This window comes from Gigantopelta aegis, chromosome 8 (genome assembly GCF_016097555.1).
Source record: "Gigantopelta aegis isolate Gae_Host chromosome 8, Gae_host_genome, whole genome shotgun sequence".
Taxonomy (NCBI): domain Eukaryota; kingdom Metazoa; phylum Mollusca; class Gastropoda; order Neomphalida; family Peltospiridae; genus Gigantopelta; species Gigantopelta aegis.
Window position 1 is genome coordinate 71,654,443 of NC_054706.1, and position 24,914 is coordinate 71,679,356.

The window sequence follows — 24,914 nt, forward strand, 5'->3', positions numbered from 1 at the left end:
ACTACGTATATACGTCAAATAATAAGCACCCGGCATTGTATTACGTACATACGTCATATAATAAACACTCGGGATAGTATGACGTATATTATTACGTATATACGTCAAATAATAATTCTGTTCTGTAATTCCGCCTGTTTGTTGACTGTCAATATTATCTAGAGGATGTACCTTTATGTGACGGTACATGCTCTTAATTTGTTTTCGCCTGTGGCGATTTTAATTGTGTTAGAGGGCCGTGTGCAGTTTCATTGCCCGTAGCCCAGATGGGCAACTTGTTACGTAATACTTCGCGCGATCGGGCATTCCAATATGCACTTAGTCCAGCTGTGGAGGCCATGTGGCGAGTAGTTACGTAATACCTCTGCGAGTGCGGTTTTTACAACCGTGATTTGGCGACGATGGCGTCAATAAGTCTGACGATCAGAGAGAAATATATCGACTCTAGTAGAATTGGAATATCAGATGATAGGGGGAGGTACCGCCTTGTACCCCCAGGCGAATTCTGATTTATAATAAATAGCTAGATTTAGAGATATCTGGAGAACGAAAAGGACGGCTCCCAGGGAACGTTAGTCCGTTTGGACTTTGGTAAATATCATTTCTGCTCTGTGTATAACCTTGATGTGATTGATGTGACTTTAAATATTTTAATACTGTATTATACCAATATTCTTTAGACAGTGTCTTCGGTCATCTGACGAAGTAAATCGTAGACTTTTTGTTCTAACATTATATGAGTATTTGGTAATATAAAGCTTAGCCAGTCATCCTAGACGACCTAGGTACACTGTAGGTTATTGTCTTTATTGTGATCGGTACCAGTATTAATTCTGTGTCACAAGGTTACTGAATGAGTAGTTAGGGTTAATTAAAAATTAACCCGTTAGGAATAGAGCTGTAATTCCTTTATTAATTAAGTTCCCCTGGAAGCGTTTCTAAATTATCACACGTTACTGAACGAGTAGTAAGGGTTAATTAAAAATTAACCAGTTAGGAATGGTGTTGTAATTCCTTTATTAAGTTCCCCTGGAAGCGTTCCTAAATTATCACACGTTACTGAACGAGTAGTAAGGGTTAATTAAAAATTAACCAGTTAGGAATGGTGTTGTAATTCTTTTATTAATTAACTTCTCCTGGAAGCGTTTCTCAATTATCGCACGTGAGGGTGTGGTGTAACGGTGAAGTGATTCGCATATTGTGTAACTAGACACCTAGAGATTAACTAATTAAGTGATCAGTTCTGGGTTGTTATTATTGCTGTTATTAATTAACTACTACGGCTGTACATTTGTCAGCGTAGATTAATACAGATTCCAAAGTGTATTGTGTTTTTGTTGTGTTTCTAGAGAACTAACGTGCTATAAAAATATATACTTTATATAAGATCGTATCTCTGATCATACCTAGACGAGCCATACTAGGGTTTAACAGCCTGTTACAGAGAGATCTAATAGATATACAGTTAGGAGAGATATTTTGATAATCGTGTTTTATTCAGTTACGGGTATTATAGAATCCCCGTGACACTTTATTTTATATTAATCAAAATTTAATTATGACATAAATCATTGAAAAAAAGAAAAGTAATTGTAGCTTAACCTCTTTGGTTTATATAAAAAAAATTATGCCATACGACAATGATTTTGAAAACAATGAACAGGATTGCAGTTCCATATATTTTCCAATAATTATGCTACCAACTCTTTGCTATATTATACTATCCCACTGCACATGCATGTACTTATTACACATGTAAATATACGAGCAGTCCTAAAATTCCATTCACTTTCAGTACACCACAATTTGTTTATCTCAATCTTTACAAACTGCTCAAATGTTTGCGTTTTGCCTTTTATCATATATAATCCTAAACAGTAACTGACAGCTTTTGAAGAAAACCTGTTTGCTGTTGAGTACATTTAAGGGATTAATATTTGAAATCCCCCCACCGGCCGCGGAGAGGCTAAAAACAAATCTATTGAGTTCGCTAACTTTCGCTTTGTCGCACTCACAACAAGCCTCTTGAGTCTGACGCCATGATGGGCGGGACATCAAAAGTTTCTGGAGGGGGATCACTGGCGGATCAACACAAACAGTGGGACTTATCCACACACTAGTAGTGGCTAGACTAGTGTGGTATATTGATACAAGGCGGTGACTGGGGGAGGGGTCGGCTGCTTAATGTGGGGCGGGACATCAAAAGTTACTGGAGGGGGGGTCAGTGGCGGACCAACACAAGCAGTGGGACTTGTCCACAAACTAGTAGTGGCTAGACTAGTGTGGTATATTGATACAAGGCGGTGACTGGGGGAGGGGTCGCTGCTTAATGTGGGGCGGGACATCAAAAGTTACTGGAGGGGGGTCAGTGGCGGACCAACACAAGCAGTGGGACTTGTCCACAAACTAGTAGTGGCTAGACTAGTGTGGTATATTGATACAAGGCGGTGACTGGGGGAGGGGTCGCTGCTTAATGTGGGGCGGGACATCAAAAGTTACTGGAGGGGGGTCAGTGGCGGACCAACACAAGCAGTGGGACTTGTCCACAAACTAGTAGTGGCTAGACTAGTGTGGTATATTGATACAAGGCGGTGACTGGGGGAGGGGTCGCTGCTCAATGAGGGGGCTGATGATTGGTGGGATGTTGCCGTTGTTCACGAAAGGTTTTGTTTACAGTGTGATGCTATAATAATCAATATGTCTGTGTGTGACTCTGTCCGTGTATGTGTGTGTCACTCTCACCCAATAGCTGATGTATTCTTAGAGCAGGGGTGTCACTCACCCCCCCCCCCCCCCCCCCCCCCCTCTCTCTCTCTCGCACACACACACACACTCCATGCACAATAGCTCATGTATTCTTTGTTAGGTGTTGTTAAACATTAATTCTGTGTGTGTGTGTGTGTGTGTCTGTGTGTGTGTGTGTGTCCCCCTCTCTATCCCTATCTCTTTTTTTCGGTCACTGTCTCTTTCCATAAGCTTCCTTACATAATTCGTGTGATGCTATAACACGTTTTGTATTTCCACGTGTGTATTTTAATGATCAGTTGACAAAGATATCGACCCCACCCGTTACATGTTTGTCTCACCTCCATTTTGCTCCCTCACCTCTGACCCCCTAATTTCACATTGTACGCCTTGCTCTCTAGATTCTTCAGACGGGAACAGGTATTGAGTTACGAATGCATCCTTACGTAAATACGGGGATTAGACACAAATACTCGATATGCATTAACTTAAGCCTTTTTGTGCAACCCTGTTTTCTCTGAAAAGTGTTTGCGAAGTTGATTCTGGCGTATTAATTCGTGGTTAACTGTGCTTGTATAACTACGCGGTAACTGAGATCACGCCCGATATGTTCCAGGCGAGATGCACACGCACGAGCGTTAAGCACAAAGTAAAAGTTGTCGCTATTAAAAAACACCTCACTTCAATTGTTTGAGACTATTAGGTGAGAAAAATACAGCTTTTGTGATACATGACCTTGAATATGAGCCAAGAAAAAACACCATCGCCATATAAATGATTATTTTGTTTTATTGACGCAGAAGCACAGCAGATACCACAATCGTTGATAAATCAATGGGAAAGCAGTGGTTGAAATAGAAATTTTGGCAAAACTCAACAAACGATAATTTGTGTATTAATAATTATTGGATGTTCGTTGTCCTACTGTTAAATTCATTAGTTACTTAACTGTTGCCATTTTATATCCACATAGCATATTTTACCATTGTTTGACACTCAATAGCCGATGTATCGTTCGTGCTGGGATGTCGTCAAACATTCATTCACAACATGTTTATAGAATACATATTTCTTGACACTCAACATACTGGAGATTAAACAAATCTTTTATTTTACCATTATTATTTTTAATAGGGCCTTAAAATGTGTTTCTGTGAACGTGTAAAACATTTAGGTAGGTTAGGTCAGGTTTTTCTTTTCTTTGTTTTGTTTATTACATTCATCCCTACATAAAATGTTATGTATGTAATCGTTTCGTATGTACATTAATATAAATTCGGCAAATAAAATATATCGAAAACAAAAAAGGTCGGACCTTTTCTTATCTGAGGTAGAGTTTTCGGAAACATATTTTTCATACCTGATAAAAATCCAATTTTCATTAAAAAAAAGAAAACAAACAACAACAACAAGGAAAGATGTTTTTAACCATTATGATGATATAAACTCATGAATCACTACAAATATAAAATACTCGGTAAAACTGAGATTTTTTTTACCCACAGTCAACTGCATTTATTACATTATAACATGTTTAATTTCGTATCAAAATATGAAGGTGAATAACACATTGAGTGTTACAGTACAATATATTTTTCAAATTGGTAGTATATGTCATATTTGTTCTCTGAAAATATCACACATACACATTTTATTATTTTAGAAACATTATACTTGGAAATATACCTCGGTCAAGTAATACATTAAAAGAAGTATTACTTGACACAAGCATATTTTGTTTAATGCAAAATGGGTCAAAGATTAATTTATTGTGTAAATTAGTTTAAATGTATTAATTAAATTGTTATTAATTTATTTTCTTAAACACGTTTTTGTTTAACGTCACCACTAGAGCACGTAGATTTTTTATTTTTTTATTCACATACGTATTGATTGATTAATTTCAGTTTTGTGTGTGTTTGTATCAGCTATCTAGGCTGTCTGTCTGAGACACTGGTTAACGGTTAGTTGTTGATTGTTAGTGAGAGGGGAGAGGGTGTAGTGTCCTTAACCCTCCCAACGGAACTGTTACAACTTGCTCTGGACGGCAGCTGGTACTGGGGTGCGAACACAATACCTACCAGCCTTAAATGTGATGGCTCGACTCTTCATACATTCGTTCATTCGTTTGTTCGTTCGTTCCTTCATTCGTTTATTATTGCAAACTTATATTCAGAACCATAATACTAGTAATAATAGTATGGTATATTTGCAATGCATCACGAGTTTCTATGCTTTTTGCTTTTTTTTTCACATGGAGATAATTAATATTTCAATTAGGCTTTTGATATTCAAATAATGCAGTTATTTAGCAAGTCCATGTTTATAATTTCATATACCAATATTTAATACATAATTCCGACAATTTAGTATGCTTGGAAATATTGTTTTAAATTACATTAATTTTATAATACACTTGTGAACTGCAAGAAAGAAGTTGTCTGTATATTCGCTTTGTCTAAAAGTTAATATTGTAAGCGTAGACGTTTGAGAAATACTTTTCTTCTAGTCTTCTCTTTTTTATTAATTCAGAACACAACAAAAACAACACAGAATACACCAATATTCCTTAAAGAATAGTGTCTTATTAAAATAGTACCAATTTTTTTTCTTACTTTTGTTTATAACGTACGAATTCTTGCACATTTAGCTTCATTGTGTTCTAGAATGTTCTGAGCTGTGAAGGAAATGGATTTTCTAGAACAGACAGTCACTTAGCAAGAGTGATATTTAAGAATTGAAATTTACTCTCTTTTTGGACAATTATACTAGGTTTTGAGTATAGCGGTTCTCCGTTTTAAAGTACTTGAATTTTAGACATAGTTTTAAATCTTATAATTTGAAGTGCATACAAAAGAATACATATATGTTTTTCATGATACATTTAACTTGGTACATAAACTGTCAAAATGCGCCTAAAATATCTGTTCTCCAGTTGTTCCCTGCTCCAGTAACTCAAATCTAAAAAACAAAATTGCGTACAAATGTCCGATTGCAAATATTGGTAGAAACCGTGTATTTTTGCGATTTTCTAAAAATATGAAAAACGGCGGTTTGAAACATTTGATTTCAATTTGTAACACAAGAGTAATTACTGAATGGAAATACTGTAAAATATCCTCACAGCATTAACATTCAGTTAACACACGCGGACAAAACTCAGGATTAGTGCTCAATACTATCCAGTTACGAAACGAATTTTCGTAAGATATATTATTTGAATACTACAGTTGTAGGCATGCTAAACAATATATTCAAGTTATAAACGTCTCCTTCTTCTTCTTGTTCTCCTTCTTTGAAAACGAACTACCGGGTACGTGTTACAAATTGTTGCAGATGCTGGTTCCGGTAATATAAAGAACTAAATAAATCTTGGATTTGAAACAGAATTTACTGTTTAAATATTTTGCTGTATTTAGTTGAATAAATTATGATTAGACGTTTGTGCATTATAATATAACACTTAAACCTAGTTTGTCTTATTACTTTCCGAAACAAATATTTAAGAAAAATATGTTATAGGTTGTTTTAAGTAAAATATGATTTAATTAACATAACATAATACCATAAAATAAATGAAAGAATTAATTTTATCAATCATTTTAAAAATAATAAAATACTACATCATTAGCTATCTGTATTCATAATACTATAATAAATAATTGTGCAAATTAAAATATTTTAAAATGTTGGTAATATGAAATAAAAATGTACTTACATTATATTTTGTCTGATGTAGTCTAGCTGTGTTTAGTCAAGTTGTATTTGTATGACGGTGAAGAAGCTGTTTTATCGTGTTAGTTGTAACTCAGCACATAGCATGATATATTATCAGTTTACACGGACAGACCATTCCCCCATCGCCAGTGAAAGCGCATGCGTCATAATTCAGCAATTCAGAACGCACGCCCCCTTAGTTTCTATAAGCCACTGTCTTAAGACTTTTCAAATTTGGAAAGGGTTTCTCTGTTAATCAAACTAATTTGTTTTATTGTTGCTCTCTCTCAAGAATGCATAAATCTACAAAGTCAAACACACAAAATGACGACACTGGACGCTGGGCTTCGTGTGTGTGTGTTGTTGTGGGGGTTTTTTTTTTACCGGAAGACAATATGTAAAGTTACTTTAGTGTCAGATTCACCTGAGATGGGATTGACTCATCGCGTGACGAGAGGGATAGAGATGTCGTCTGCTTGTTGACAGAGTCGTACAAAAGAGTTTAGTTTTGCTACACGACTCTTTCGCCGCGAAGGCCTAGTCAGATTTTTGAGTTAGCTGGAATGTTTTGCTTCCGCTAATCTGCTTACTAAATTGTGAGAGGTCTAAATCACATTATTGTACCTGTGTGGATTCAGCGTGTTGTGCAGTTCAATACTGACAGACACCGTACATAAACAGGTCGCTCGCCACCAACACTGTCCGTTTGATCCCCCAATATTGACCCCAAGTCCTGTCAGTGCGCTTTGTGGCCGGAGGAATTTAGGAGCAAAGCACTAGTAGACGAAGCCAACACATTTTGATAAAGCCCTGTTACACGGCAAGCGTGGTCCGTGACTTCAATCAGAGATTAATTGACATTCAGTTCACTTTTACCAGATATCATACGCGTCTCAGTGGGTGCGAGTGTCCTCTTCAACCAGCATGCTGGAACGTATACTGTTCTCTTTAAATATTGTACGGTACCAATAGTTGAATGTGCCCTCTTCAACTAGCATGCTGGAACGTATACTGTTCTCTTTAAATATTGTACGGTACCAATAGTTGAATGTGCCCTCTTCAACTAGCATGCTGGAACGTATACTGTTCTCTTTAAATATTGTACGGTACCAATAGTTGAATGTGCCCTCTTCAACTAGCATGCTGGAACGTATACTGTTCTCTTTAAACATTGTACGGTACCAATGGTTGAAAGTGCCCTCTTCAACTAGCATGCTGGAACGTATACTGTTCTCTTTAAACATTGTACGGTACCAATGGTTGAAAGTGTCCTCTTCAACTAGCATGCTAGAACGTATACTGTTCTCTTTAAACACGGTACGGTACCAATGGTTGAAAGTAGAGACAAATGTTTCTGTTTGGAACTTAGAGATTGTCCCAAAGAATATCCATTTCTGTATATCCTGAGATATTGTAGTTGTCATACTGTCCTTTATTGGCAATAAAAGCTCAAACCGATACTAGATTTAAAAATGTACTATTTCAACCAAGACGTTAGTTTTAGATGAATAACAGATACAGCTGTAAGAGGTTACCAGTACCTTAAAAGCTCAGTGACAAACAAACTTGCGCCAGTACGAAAACATTCATTTTTATTCAATCAGGTCTTTAAAATGTGCTTTTTTTGACTCTACCAGAAACAACGGGCAGACCCTATTTGTTTCCATTTCCTGTTCGAACGGGTGAATGTGAAAGTTCCCTCGCTGCTAATGTAACAATGTAACTGGCTTCCCTGGAAGACTGAATTAGAATTGCCAAATGTTTGACATCCAATAGCCGATGATTAATTAATCAATGTGCTCCAGTGGTGTCGTTAAATGAAACATACTTTAGTTAAAAATAGTAACAGATCAATGATGGAGGATATTGGTTTTTGTTTTGCTCGGCAAGTCTCGCAGAATTGTTAGTTTACTTGTATATTTAAACTTGGCGCCATCTGACTATTAATCCAAAATCTTTACATATGTAAATGCAAAATAAAATACACCACTACTACATATAGCCATACATTATCATAATAAAGTATATAATAATAAAAAAAAACCATACAAACTTATTATATTGTTGAATTCAAATTTATCACATTATTAATCCTTAAATTATATTTAATTTCAGCTTACCTTTATACTTATATCTAACCGAGGTTCAAACTGTTTTGCTTTTTAAATTGTATTTGTATTTCTCCCTTTAGGGGTTCTTACAAAATTAAAATATCAATAAAATTTCTAAATTTTATATTTCCAGCAAGAAACTAAATAAGTAGCATCTGGTGTGCAGCATGCCGATCAGATGCCCTGCGTTGTGTTACATTACAAATACCGATACTTAACATAACATACGGATTGATTTTTCACTAATGATTTCATAATACCTTAATACACACATACTATAGAAGCGCTCACAATGCAAATAATAGAAATTCTATAATCTTTAGATGAAATCCTACTCTATTAAATGTATTATAGGATGTAACAGATGGAACAGATGTTTACCGACTTCAAAGCTATCTACCAGAGCTTTTTATTAAGTGTAGCTACAACAAATTTTAAATGGACATCTTATATATAATTAATATATTACTCAATTTTTATTTTAAAAAAGAATTGTTCGTAACTGAACACAGTCACAAAGGCGGCGAAAATAGACGGGAGGACGTTAAACTCTCACCTCATCAACTCCGAAACTGGTATGATAAAATATGTGTTCCCCTTTCTGTTGCAATGCTAATTAACAATTACCCCACCCAAATCTCTCTCAGTTTTAGGTTAGCTTCCAACATCTATTGTTAATGGAAAAGAGGTATTAATTAAGAAATAGTGTGTGCATGCGTGCGTGCGTGTATATGTGTGTGTGTGTCAGTGTGTGGGTCAGTGTGTGTATGTGTGTGTTATGTATGTTAGTCCATGAGCCAATAGGGTTTGTCGGTATCAGTTTGAGGAATAAGGCTCATAGTAATGTTTAGCAAGATATGCAAGATATGCATATCAAGGGTTGGAAAATATGTGATAGCATTGGAATAGTGGTAGCTTTTGAGTATTATCACCCTTTTCCTGATCTTACCCTAAAATAATCGTTTTAACAATACTACCAACACACGGTAAAACAACCTATTTGAAATTAGTGCTACTTTTATCGTTAAGCAGTCATCGTCAATGGCATTTGTCACACCTGTGGTAATGTTAAATAACATTTCAGAAAACATTTAATAAAATGTTGAAGTTGAACATTTTAGCATTGGTAATACATACATTGCGGTGCATAAATTTTTAATAATGCAGTATTTCAGTATCAGAATGTTTTTTATACATCATTTAGTTTTAACATGTTAATACAAATTTTGGAATATATACAATTACACATGTTTGTGGCAATTGTATAGAGGAATTCAAATAACTGAATATATTTTATGCAATTTGTATATTACAATCAGTAGAACAATTTTTTTTACCCCTCCTCCAAACGAAAACAACTCTACTTTTTGATTATTTTAATAAATTGTATTTCATTTCCCTGCTGCTGTTGAAGCATATTCTTCTGACATCAAATAGACGTTTATAGTAACATGTTGTAATTATTGTAAACCGACTTCAGCTGTGTAGTGGGTAAGCCATCGGACTTGTCGGGTAGGTATTGGGTTCGAATCCCAATACCGGCTCCAAACCAAAGTGAGTTTGACGACTCAGTGGGTAGGTGTAAGGCCACTACACTGAATTATCTCTCACTAACTACTAACCCACTGTCCTAGACCGACAGCCCAGATAGTTAAGGTGTATGCTCAGGACAGCATGCCTGAACCTTAATTGAGCAGAAGCACCAAAATAAGTATAAATGAATGAATGAACAATGTAAAGTGTTCAGAAGAAATATCATAATCATATTCATTTCCCTCATCCTCATTTCTACCTTTCCCATAGTCCAGTAGTCTACATAATCAGTGTAATTTATTTGCTACACATACGCGATTTGGTAGTGTACTCGTCTTTGGACAGTTTGAAGCCAGCAGATCCAGAATAATCTCAGCTCCTTCCTATTCAATCATCCACCCTGCACATTCGGTTGTTGCTCCAGACACTCACCTCAATATTTTTTCATACCAAGGTCTTAAGCAGTGTCTATAACTTTCCACCTCAACTTTCGTCACACAAACCAGGATGTACATGAGATCACTGACCTTAGTGTGTGATGCACTGAGGACACAGAAGAGACATGTGAATGCCTTTACTTTGGTGGTATTAGTTCTCCAGGAGAATCTATTGCTGACCCAAATAAAAAAAATGTCCTGGGTCTCCCCGAAGCTGGTCAGCGATCTCAAAGCACTTGCCGCACCTTTGGTGGCAAATTAGTGGCTGAAGTAGCTTTGTTAATCCTTCTAAGTATTTCACGGTAATGGTCCAAGGAATTGAGATAAAATACCATCCACTTGGAGTTTGTGTCCTTATTACACCACAAGGATGCAACCAAAACAAAAACAATCTGCTTTTATGGGGATCACTCTCCTTTCTGCGTTTACGTCTTTTTTATACATAATGCTAAACCTCTACACCATGTTAGTTTTCATTAGGTTTTGGAATTGGTTTGCTGGTGGGGTCTTTTTCTAGTCTCTCACACTTTAAGGCTTTCATGAGACTAAAGGTGGCGATATCTCTGGGAGCTACCTTTGCAGTAGAAATACTAATGAGGTCCTACTTTTCTGTGAATTGGCATATCCTTTGATAACAAAAACAACTGCTGATACTGCTTCCTGGTCAGTAAGTATGACGAAATTTTTATTTATTTCCTTTTAACTGACCCAGGGAAGTATTGCTGGGTTTAGCTGTTCATAATACTGTTTGATAACTCCAACGTTCTGGCTCTGCCTCCAGGGGTCGGAGTATCTTTATTGTAACCTAGTGGTCTAGTTCACAGGGATCCACCTAAAATGTTTTTGCTAGACATCTGCACTGAGAAGTGGCCCATGTTTCAAGCTTAATTATCAGGATTCATCTCTGGGAAATTCGTCTTCAGACCAAAGTTTGGGGTTATATATAGGTACCTGGCATAGTTGATCTTACCATAGGCAAAACACCATGAGATCATAGTTCTTATGGCATTAAGGTGCATATTCTAGTTCCCTACACGAAAAGCACACAGAAGGCCAAGTGCATGTATTACACCCTCTAGCATGTGTATGTAGGACATCCAGTATATGGATAGCTCTCCATGCTTGTGAATTAGGTGTTGTATTAAATATATCCCCATTGTTATCAACTCACCTAAGAGTAAACGTTTACAAGATACCATTGAAATTCTGTTCAAATCTGCGACAATGCTAAGAATTATGAACAAATCACTGCTGCCTTAAACATTGTCCTTCATCCACATTATAAATACCCCTTACAGTACTAATTTCGTAATGGGTTCTTAGACGTACTTATGTACCCTGACAACATGATTGCAGTGTTTGCAAGCATGGACCCCAATGATGGATACCTTAGAAGAATGTTTAAAACGTGCTAAATGTTTTCAGTAGCTTTTACAAATAGCATTTGATCCATAACTACCATAATTTTTCAACAATAAGTTTCTCCCTGATTAGTTCTGACTGTTTGAAGATTTCAAACACTGTTGTTAACATTTGTGGCTGGTGTATTGAGAAGGGAAGATACCCAGTATCTTCTGAGCTTGGCATTTGGTTAATGTTAAATCTGGTCTACCTTGGGATTCGCCGACCCTCTGAACATGTTTGTCCTGCAAAGATCCACATCAGGTTCGTCTTACAGGCAACTTTACCAGCTTCCTTGGTTTTCTGGATATGGTCTCTCTGCTGAGATGAAGCCATATATGTTCATACGTGCATCAGCTATATAGATGCCCATCACTTGGTGTTCAATGTTGACAAATATCTACTTTAGCCATCGAGTCAATGGCATGTAACTTTAGGCCAGGGTTTATGGACCACATCGTCATAGAGCCGAACGTCAACACATTGCGAAACTAAGGTCCACCACACACCAAAGCTGGATCTGGTTAGTCTGGTGCTGTCAAATTATGTTAAATCATGTTCTATGTCGTCTGTTGCCAGATCTATGGTTCACGCTAAAACAGATGCCTTGTTTTTTGTCACATTTGATTCAGTGTGTTTCTTTTTCAGCTGATACCATACTCACCAGCCTCAGCCCCAGCCCCAGCCCCGTCCCCAGCCCAGGTGTGTTTTAGGCACACACCATAGCAAATATCATCGTGGTGATCCCGTATTTTTGCACCTGTGTCATGGTGTCCAGTTAGGAGCCCGAAAAGAAATCACTTTGGGTTTTTGGAATGTAGAATGTAGCACTGTTACCCCTATCTGAAATTTTCATAAGTTGTGCATATATTTATTTATTTTTAAATGATTTAAAAATATTTTAATGTGTGTGTGTGTGTGTGTGTGTGTGTGTGTGTGTGTGTGTGTGTGCAGGGCTTTTCCACTGCCAAATCAGCCAATTGCTAATTTTTATACTAAATGGCTACATTTAGTCTGGTTAAAACATAATTCTTGTGTGTGTGTGTGTGTGTGTGTGTGTGTGTGTGTGTGTGTGTGTGTGTGTGTGTGTTCGCGTATGCATATATGTACTTTTATTTCAATATTTTAATTAATTAATAAAAATAATAAAATAACAAGAAAAACATATTTAATAATTTTACTGTATTTCACATAATCACCTACGTTCTTTTTTATATGGTGATATGCAAATTCGAACTTTTGTTACCTCAAAATGACCTTTAATAATTCAAGTAACATTTAGATTTACCGATACCAAAAGTTAATTTCAGTGTCTTTATGTACAATAACAAATTAAATAGAAGTCCTGTTATCAAAATATATACGCTTTTCTAATTGTGATGTTTTGAAAATTCGTTTGCAACTGTTTGGTGAAATATCTTGTCATATTTGCATTAAATATTACCCTTAAATACAAACAAGAAATTTAAAAATATATATTTTAAATGTCTTAATTTGTGGAATTTCCTTTTTCGGGAAAGTAGTAGTGCTAACAATTTTAACAATATTTAAAAAAATATGTTTATCACATAAAATATATTTTATTAACTGAATTAATGAATTTCCTTCAAATCCATGTATCTAAAAATATTAATCTTTATTTAGGAAATACATCAAATAAATATATTTGGCACTCCATTTATCAAAAAAAATAAAAAAATCTGCAGTGTATTTTAGGGTAGGCTTATACAAAGAGTGATAACATATTAAAAGCTACCACCATTCCAATCTATCACATATTTTTTAACTCTAGGGATATATACCTTGTGAAAATATGAACCTTATTCCCCTCATATGATACCGGTGGCCACAATTTTGGGGTCTGGCTCATAGCCTATGTATGTGTGCGTGTGCGTGCATACGAGTGTATATATATATCACTTGGATCAGCTTCACTTCGCCCTGCCAATGAAATCAATGTTGCTTTGTAAAACCAGCGACCACCTCCGCTGTACACAGTTGTGGATGAATGGTGAAGAACTTGAGGAACATATATTCATAGATAATAATTCAGTGTTAAGATTCTGAGAATTCAAAGCGACACACTGGTGTTACAAAATCACGCTATAGGCTCAGAGATGGGGCAGTCTAGCTCAAACTATATCCGTATTTGACACTAAAAGGAAAATGTACTACTGACTAAGGCTATCGAAACGTTTACCTTTTAGTAATTCTACTGTTTATTTCGTATACACTCAATACATTTTTAATTAAAATTTAATTTGCTCTATAAAAAAAGTAGAATATATGTAAATATATTAAAGTAAACGGATTTATAAAGATATTTTGTGACACTAGTATTAAGAATTTAAAAGAGAAATAAATAAAATCAATCAAACTTTGTCATTCACTTTGATATCACAATTTGCAACATAAAACATTTCTAGTATCATTCATAATTATACTCTTTTCTGCCAAATGACCTCCTGAAATTCTAAGTCCACCCCCCCCCCCCCCCCCCCCCCACACACACACACACAAAATCAGTGTTTAGTAAATTAGTACGGGAGCCAAGTCGATTTATCTATGTCGGAGAGTCAGGAAGGTTTGAACATTGATTCTTATGTAAAAATATGTGTAGATTTCAGATCTGCAACTCTTACTTGTCTAAACCTGTACACTAATTGGGAATTTGCATACTTTAAATGGTACGTCAAGGTCAATTTGTGTTCGATTTGTTGCTACCCCCAAACAACAGTCAACGGGACAGACTCCACATTTCAGTTATAGAGGAGATTAAACTCTTTAAAAATGTTTTTTTGTGACGTTAAATATCCAAACTTTGCATTTTGATTTGCTGGATTTTCATAATTGGTCAGGGAAGGTATACACGCAAGTTTTATCTGTATTGAGATTTGTTTAAGGCAAGGTTTGTGGGGAAGGTAGTTTTTCACACCATTGTGACATTTAAAGGTCACTTTAGGTGTGATTTTAGATGTCAGTGCAAGTCAAAATCAATATTTTTGTTACATTGTTTTAATATCTATGAGAGCAAGTCTTTTCTAAAAAGTGTTTTTAAGGTTTACTCTTGATTATGACTAATTGATCAGCATACCGGGTATATGGCAATATTCATATAAACTAAGGGGAATCTGGAATGAAAAATGTGTTTATTTGACAATATTCACTTCGTGTGACACATCCTTCCCCCACTATTAATTTGTAGAATCTTTACATGTATCAATATGTATGGTTGGATATAGGTCTTCCCGCATATAACTGGGTGGCATCCAAGTATTTCAGAACATCTGGGGTTTTGGGTTTTTTTAATATCCTTAACCTGAGTATCAATCCCAACATCTGATTCAGTAGCTCCGTACACACAACATACATATACCACAGTTCAGGAGGCCCACAACAGTTCCACTCTTTAAGAATGGCAGGAACACTGTTGGTTTCATTAATAATTAATGAAACATTGGAACTACACTTGTGTCAAATGAATGTCACATCTATAATTTTGCAAAATTTACCTTTCTCTTTCCTACTCCTTAGATTTTTGTTGGTAGCTTTATGCATTGTTTCTCAATATAAGTGTGAAAGATAATATCATCTTTTTTGGTGAAAAACAATGTTGACAAATGTGTTTGCAATTGGTTTGTTTAGTGCATAGATCAGAGCATAACCATCAAACATGTAAGGTAAGAACACTGTCAGTCTAAAAATTATCACTCTACGTAGTATTACCTTGCCACAAGTATTATCCCAGTTGATCATGCAGGATCAGAGTAACAATGTTTTTTGTTTTCTGTTCAATATTCTATGGAACATGGGGTTACATTAGTTTGTAAGTATGGGCTCATCATGGAGATGGATGAAGATCCAAAAATGGCACATTCAACCAGATAGGATTTTATGACGTAGCGATATATACATAATTTTTCATCCAAACATGAAGCATATTCTCGAGTTGTGGTTGAATGCAGACACTTAACACTATTAACGGTTTGCTATCCTGGTCACCCTAAAGACGAAGCATTGATACCATTTGGGTAGTCATCAAATACTGGGCAGGACATACTCCACTTGAAACATACTGATACCACGGATCGCAGTAGACATTGTAGATTTCCTGAACCAGTTGATAATTTGTATGGTGATACGGAGTCATTGATAAAGCCAGGAAGGAGAGAAGGCTCTGGAGACGTTTCCACCATCAAGAATGTCTCAGCTACATTTGAAAAGAGCTCATTTCTAAACATACTTTTAAAGCGTTCCATCATTTGACAGTAGTCTACCTCCTGCTTATGGAGATTGGAAAAATAACTTGAATGTAGCAAAACAAGGCAGATATGTATTTCAGAATACACAGGTACTGCAATCCAGTGCTGCTATCTATCAATCATAAATTGGAACCGGTCAGTTATATGGCAATTGTTCATGTTGAATGATAAGTGTAATCATTTTAATTGTTGCTAGAATAAACAGTGATATTGTCTTTAATTAGATAATAACATTATATATTAAATATTGATTATATTAAACCACTCCTCCAACAAAAAAACACACCCAAAAAACAAACAAGCAAATAATAATAATAATAATAATAATAATAATAATTTTCCTTAATTTGTGCCAAATGACTTTAAATGATCTTAACATGACGGGGTACCTACCCTCTTTGTGTACCTTACACTATATAGCATTAAGCATGTGTCCACATTTCTAACTAAACGTGTCTGAAATTGTATTTACCTAGTCGTTTAGAAAGACAGATGGGATCTGTTTAAATTCCCAATAATATTATATGAAACATATTTCATTTCATTCTACACCAAAACCAAAGATTAAACAAAACATACATGTATATAAATTTATATTTCATAGTTTTATTCATAAACATCTTTGGAACAATTAGTTAACTTCAAAATATCATTTGACTTTATCCAGGTTGAGAAACAATCAATTTAGTGAGTACTTGTTTGTCTTTGGGTAGTGCCTGACAGAGGAAACAATTTCGACATACAATTAAAAATATGCACATTCCCAGCTAACGCACAGGTTTATTTGTTATAACTGCTATACCAACACAAATTATAATATCCTGTCAGTTTGTATGCATTGTAGAGCCAGTTATCTACATACAGTATCTGGAAGAATGTATCGCACGAAATTAGTATTGTAAACTAAATGCTTTTTTCGTTCTAGATTTCCAAGTTACATACAGTATCTAAAAGAATGTATCGCACGAAATTAATAGTGTAAAATAAATGCATTTTTATTCCAGATTTGCCAGTTAACATGCAGATTATACTGACCAATTAGATACATTTAATAATCAAAAGTAAACCTTTAATAGCACATTTAGGAAAGAACATAGACTTACAGATAAAACAAAAATTAAACATTTCGATTTTGACCCCAACTAGCTTCTAAAATTACACCCAAAAGGTCAAAATGGCATGAGTACCTACCTTTACCACAAACCATACTCAACATAGATCTCAATAAAGGTCAATTTAGCATGGGTGCCTACCCTCACCATAAACCTTACCCTGCACAGATCTCAATAAGCTTGGGTACCATTAATGTTTTAGACACTTGTAAACACATTGTTTCGAGATAAATTGATTTTAATATCAAGATTCCCCAGTATACGTGTACAATGTAATGATCTAATGTAATCATATCTATGAAGAGTGAACTTTGTGTAGCACATTTGTAAATATATTATTGGATAGAATTAAAAGAAACCAATGATTTGTGTCTGTCACGGGGATCCTATAATACCCTTAACTGAATGAAACACGATTGTGCAAATCTCTCTCCTAACTGTATATCTATTAGATCTCTCTGTAACAGGCAGTTATACCCGCTGTGGCTCGTCTCTAGGTATGATCAGAGATACGATCTTATATAAAGTATATATTATTATAGCACGTTTAGTTCACTAGAAAACACAACAAAACACAATACACTTTGGAATCTGTATTAACCTACGCTGACAAATGTACTGCCGCAGTAGTTAATTAACAACAAATAATAACAACCCAGAACTGATCACTTAATTAGTTAATCTCTAGGTGTCTAGTTTACACAATATGCTAATCACTTCACCGTGACACAACACCCACACGTGTGATAATTGAGAAACGCTTCCAGGAGAACTTAATTAATAAAGGAATTACACTCTATTCCTAACTGGTTAATTTTTAATTAACCCTTACTACTCGTTCAATAACGTGTGATAATTGAGAAACGCTAACACACACACGTGTGATAATGGAGAAACGCTTCCAGGAGAACTTAATTAATAAAGGGATTTCAACTCTATTCCTAACTGGTTAATTTTTAATTAACCCTAACTACTCATTCAATAACCTTGTAACACAGAATTAATACTGGTATCTATCACAATAAAGACAATAACCTACAGTTTACCTAGGTCCTCTAGGATGACTGGTTAAGCTTTAATAATATATATAGAACAGTGAGCCTACAGTATTACTGCGTCAGATGACCGGCAGCACCGTCTAAATAATATTGGTATAATACAGTATTAAAATATTTAAAGTCACATCAATCACATCAAGGTTATACACAGAGCAGAAAATATATATTTACCAAAGTCCCGTCTGAACTAATATAGATCGTTCAGTGGACGACGTCCGTTCCCCTGGATATTTCCAAATGTTTCTCCTCGATATATCTAAAATCCTAGCTATTTATTCAAAACTCTCAGAGACAGCGAATATCGCCTGGGGGTACAAGGCGGTACCTCACGTATCATGTGGATTTTCCACAACCACCACGCCGGCATATTTTTCTCTGATCGTCAGACTGGCTGTCGCCATTCCGCGAGCAATCCCCTGGCCATAAACAGCACTACCGGAGATATTACGTAACTACTAGCCACATGGCCTCCGCATCTGGGCTGGGTGTGTATTAGACGACCGTCGCGCAAAGGTATCACGTAACAAGTTGCCCATCTGGGCTTAAGTGCAATTTGGAACTGCACACAGCCCTCTAAAACAATTAATATCGCCACAGGCGAAAACAAATTAAGAGCATGTTCCGTCGCAGTGTCATTTACAGCATATTATATATTCAGACACAATGACCTTCATTTGACCTTGTTGAAAATGTAGGTCAAATTGACCAAGTATGAAAGTACAGCAAATCAAAATGGAAAGTTTGGATATTAAGCATCACAAATAACATTTTAAAAGAGTTTAATCTCCCATATAACTGAAATTTAGTGTCTGTCCCGTGGACTATTATTTTGTGGTAGCAGCAGATCGAACACAAATGTACTTCGACGTACCATTAAAAATATGCAAATTCCCAATTAACGTACAGCTTTAGACAAGTAAGAGTTGCAGATCTGAAATTTACACATATTTTTACATAAGAATCAATGTTCAAACTTTCCTGACTCTCCGACATAGATAAATCGACCTGGTTCCTGGACTAAATGGAAGCAATGTATTTAGTCGCTTTTAGCGGAGAACATGCGATATCTTCGTTAGCTTGGTATTTCTGTGGAAGAGTACTTTAGATAATAGTTTCGAACATTGTAAGTGCCCTGTAAAACATTGCATCACCTCTCAAAATATTGGAGGTGCTCTTTGTGTAGTCGAAAATATTTAACCGTGTCCAGTAAATAGGTTAAGTGTCTTTAACTTCATTCAGACGTTTTACGCATCCCACCACTCAGAAATTAGACGAAAGAAAGAAATGTTTTATTCAACACATTTTATTTACGGTTATATGGCGTCAGACATATGGTTAAGGACCACACAGATTTTGAGAGGAAACCCGCTGTCGCCACTACATGGGCTACTCTTTCCGATTAGCAGCAAGGGATCTTTTATTTGCGCTTTCCACAGGCAGGATAGCACAAACCATGGCCTTTGTTGAACCAGTTATGGATCACTGGTCAGTGCAAGTGGTTTACACTCACTCAGGGTTTAGATTCGGTATCTGGATTAAAACTCCCATGCCTCGACTGGGATCCGAACCCAGTACCTACCAGCCTGTAGACCGATGGCCTAACCACAACGCCACCGAGGCCGGTAAAATTAGACGAAGATTACAGTCCCTGCGATTAGATGTCATTCTACTAAAAATACTTTCGCCTCTTATAACTTGCTCTTACGTCACCAAATATGTGTGAGTGTGGGTAATTTTTGGCATGCTTCTGTCAGGGAACTGTTCAAGCTCGCTTGTCGTGGGCACAACCTCTGACTTCGCCAGAGAGTTCTGCCCATGACAGGGAGGGGGATTTCGAACTGTGGCTTTAAGATTTGTTTAATATTGGCTAATTGATAAATAACAAAATGTATACATATACATAATTATTATATAATAAAATAAATGGGAACAATCAAAACAAAACAAAACACAAAAAAGAAAAGAAAAAGAAGACAAATAGGACACAAAAAAGACCAAACAAACAATAGTTGTTAATAACGTAGATTGGCAAGCCGAAAAGGTTAAAGGTAAAGTTAGCCATTGTGTGTGGGAGTCCAAATACAAAAGAGAAGCTTGGATAACCAATGAAGATTTGAAGCCAATTCTAAAAGTGTTATCCAACAAACCCCAATAATAGCTCATTTGAGCAAAATTTAAAAAAAAGTGATCTTCATACTCAACTAGATTTCATAGATATGTATTTTATCTCAGCGTATGGACCGCCACCCGCCCCCGTACAGGCGGGTCCACGCCGGTTATGAGGGGAGGGAAGGAATGCAGCCGGGGCAACCTATCACAATTCCTAAATTGCCAAAACACCCTACGCTTACGCTTATCGGTCCATTTAACCCGTCTCCGGTCCCCCATTCCCATCCCCAAAAAGTCTCCCCCCCCCACCCCCCGTTCCCCGCCCCGCGGCAGGCAGTGGACCACTGCAAAGATCGATAGTTTATGTATGTTTAAAATAATAATAATAGTAATAATAATAATAATAACAATAATAATAATAACAATAATGATAAAACAAGTCACCAAATGGTAACCTTGAGCATAATAAAGTTCTGTTTTGGTCTGCCACTTACAGTTTGAAATATTACTACTATTTGCTTCTAGAGGTCCGAAATGAGAATCAGCTCTCATCAAACATCAGTATACAAGCAACACGCCACATGATATGGCATTAATTCTAGATGCAGGAATCAACCCAGTTTTTACACCATAATTATATATTATATATTATATATATATATATAGATTTATTGACTGCAGTGGTGGTGTGTAATCCCTTTACCAGCTGACGGAAAATGTCGAAGTGAACAATAACGTATATGACGAGGTTCAGTGAATTTACCTTGGAAGGTGTAAATTCTACTTGTGTTTAGTCTTGACGGTCGATTGTCAGCTACCTGGTCAGATGTTAAAAATCAGTGGTTTTTGTGGCATTTATTTTTAATAGAAATATTTAAAAGCACAAAATGGAACCACGGTGTTTTAGGGAGGGAGTTGCTTCTCTTTTCGGACCCCTCGAGGTAACGAGCAGTTATGTTTTAAACTGGTTAAATATTTTCCACTATACAAATGTTTACCATTCCAGAACTGATCACATGGGGGACCCAGGTGGAGAGGGGCGGGGTGCTGCTTAATTGTTATTGCATGCCTGTTGGTTCAGCAGCATCTTCCCCGCCATAAAAACACGATTTAAATAAAATGTTATTTCGTGTGTGGTAGCGAGGGTATATATCAAGAGCTGACAACGAGAACTAGCTTGGCCTGAGTCATGGTTTTCAGGAAACCATTATTTGTAATTTAAAAAATTGTAAAAGAAAATCTGAAACGAAAACGTTATTTACATTTTTTTTTTTTAATGCATTGCTTGACTCCTGCTGCTAATTGAAAAGAGTAGCCCATAAAGTGGTGACAGCGGGTTTCCTCTCTCAATATCTGTGTGGTCCTTAACCATATGTCTGACGCCATATAACCGTAAATAAAATGTGTTGAGTGCATACAGAAGAAAACAAAATAGTGAACTATACTCAATTTCTCAAAGTTAAAGTTTGTTTGTGTTTAACGATACCACTAGAGGACATTGATTTATTAATCATTGGCTAATGGATATCAAACATTGGGTAATTTTCCACATGAAGTTTTAGTGGAAACCCACTACATTTTTCCATTAGCAACAAGGGATCTAAGGTGGTTCGATCCTACGACGCAAGCACTCCAAGAAAGCAAGCGCTCAATCGACTGAGCTAGATCCCGCCCCCACTTCAACACAGTAGACATAACCAGATCTGGTTATCAACCCCTAATATAAAAATACCCCCTCCCTACGTAATCAAATTTGGATCAGCCTTCGGTTCTGTATGCTTAAACTCTTAATATGAAGAGTTTGTTTTATCTTCCGATAACTGTCTCATTCCAACATGTTTGCACGCGCTACTTTGGTAAGTACTGTTACTGTTCCTTTATTAGCGTACCTATATCCAAACGAGGTTTGGGCACGTCGTAAGTACTGTTACTGTTCCTTTATTAGCGTACCTATATCCAAACGAGGTTTGGGCACGTCGTAAGTACTGTTACTGTTCCTTTATTAGCGTACCTATATCCAAACGAGGTTTGGGCACGTCGTAAGTACTATTTCATTTCAACTTATTTTTGTGCGTATATCCAATTAAGGTACACGCACGTTGTCCTGGGCACACACCTCGGCTATCTGGGATGTCTGTCTAGGACAGTGGGTTAGTTATTAATAGTTAGTGATTAGAGAGCGAGAAGAGGGTGTAGTGGCCTTACACCTACCTATTGAGTCGTTAAAACTCGCTATGAGTGGTAGCCGGTGCCGGGTTGCGAACCCAGTACCTACCAGCCTTATATCCGAAGGATTAACCACGGCACCACATGTCCTAGGAAAACAAACAGCTTAAAAATAAACAAGGTGGCTTGGTCTTCGGTGTTCTCTTAAAGCGCAAACAAAATCTTTAAACACTAACAAATATCATTTTTATTTTATTTTTAAACGTTTCGAATTAAATGTTTAATAATTATTTTAGTATTATATAATTTGAGATATGTGATTAATGAGTTTAAGCTGTCTAGTAAGTCCCATACATTTCTGGACGAAACGCGCACGCACACACGCACACACGCATGCACCATCCCACAAACAGAATATCACATAGACGGACTTTTATATACCAGTCGAGGTGTATTGGGGAAGCGAGACGCTCGAAGATACGTCGAAAATACAGAAGAAATTTAATATACCGATATAGGGTGCGCTGTGTCATTTTAGAGCACTTTTAAATTTCTACAAACATTACAATGAAAAAATTCATAATTTTTTTTTTAAACTCATGCGAAATTAAAGTTAATAGTAAAAAGTGATAAGTCCCATTATATATTTTTAATTATTCAAAAATCATTGTTAGGGCAGTTCCATAATTGAACAACGTTTTGTTTTTGTTTTGTTGTTTTTGGGGTGGGTTTTTTTTTACATATCCACTACCCACAAAACTTTATTTAAAGTTTAAACCAATTATTTTATGCATAGGAAAACATGTAGTACACCCACCAGGCATAAATGATTACTTATGATATGTCCTATCCCCAAGGTAGAAAAGCTATGGCTGCTCTATTTGGTAAAACTATAACTATTTCTTAAATACAGAAACGTTAATATCACTGTTTGATACATATGTTAGCAGTATTTTAAATTATGGCTGTGAAGTTTGGGGTTTTAACAAAGCAAATAGTAACATTTACAATTCTGTAAACGTATTTTAGGCGTGAAAAGGAGCACTACTAATATGATGGTCTATTTTGAATTAAGTAGATCACCTTTGTACATAAGTAGGAACATCCGTATTGTTAAATATTGGATAAATTTGTTGAATACAGATAACTGTATTTTGAAAGAGTGTTATAACACCCTATATGACGAGTGCATAAGAAAACCACGTTCTGTTAACTGGGTTAGTCAAATACGAGACCTGCTTCTCACTATTGGTTTTGGTCACATATGGTATAATCAAAATGCAGAAAATCGCAATACATTTATATCACTATTCAAACAGAGAATGACTGATCAATTTATCCAATCTATGTCTGTTATACAAATTCGTTGTTAATAATTATTGCTTACAACCTTACCTTCAGAAACCTATTGCCCTGAAATACAAACATATTTTGAGTAAATATAGATTATCTTCCCATAATCTCTTTATAGAAACGGGCAGATACCACAATATTAACAGGAATAATAGAATTTGTAGTCTATGCAATATGAATGTAGTAGAAGACGAATATCACTTTGTTCTAGTGTGTCCTTTCTACAGTAACATAGGAGATAAATATATTAAACCTTTTTATTATAATAAACCATCAACAATTAAATTAACGTAACTGCTGTCCAGCGACAATTCAAAACAGCTAATTAAATTGTGTAAGTATTTGAACACTGCTACCACGCATAGAACAGACAACATTGATACATGACATATGTTATTATATTGTATAGTATTGCTATGCATGTATTACCCATTTACTATAGAATGTAACCCGATGCTACATACCATTCCCCGCAATGTGCACATTATATTATTTTATATATAAATATGTATGTATGCCTACAAAATGTATATTTTTTTGCAAAAATAAAATGTGTGTTTATCATACGGTGTGATCACTTCTGGAACCGTCCTCAATCAGAAATACCGTACTGTTAGTACACAGAGACGTGATAATATGTAAGTGGAGTATATACATACTCTTTATTATTTACATACTCTTTATTATATTGATAATTAAAATTACATTTTACATTGAATATTTTCATTACTTTCCATACAATGTACACTGTTTTCCCCCATTTTAATGATATATGCATTATACATGTATAAGGTTATTTAATGTGTGTAATACCAATGGACTGAACGTTTACGGCTAATAAAGTGAAGTATAATACAAACAAAAATGTGCGACTTGCTGTATAATACATTTTTACAATCATGTATTACAT

At 35.8% G+C, this 24,914-nt stretch overlaps 1 protein-coding gene across 2 annotated transcripts in view; it reads right to left on the minus strand.

The window, feature by feature from the left end:
* Positions 1-24,914, minus strand: part of LOC121379294 (diencephalon/mesencephalon homeobox protein 1-like) — a 67,294-nt gene that overhangs the window by 36,230 nt on the left and 6,150 nt on the right. For both annotated transcript variants that reach the window (XM_041507840.1, XM_041507841.1), the window contains exon 3: positions 24,047-24,064. The gene's annotated coding sequence lies outside the window, so the exon portion shown is untranslated. The remainder of the gene's footprint in view (positions 1-24,046; positions 24,065-24,914) is intronic.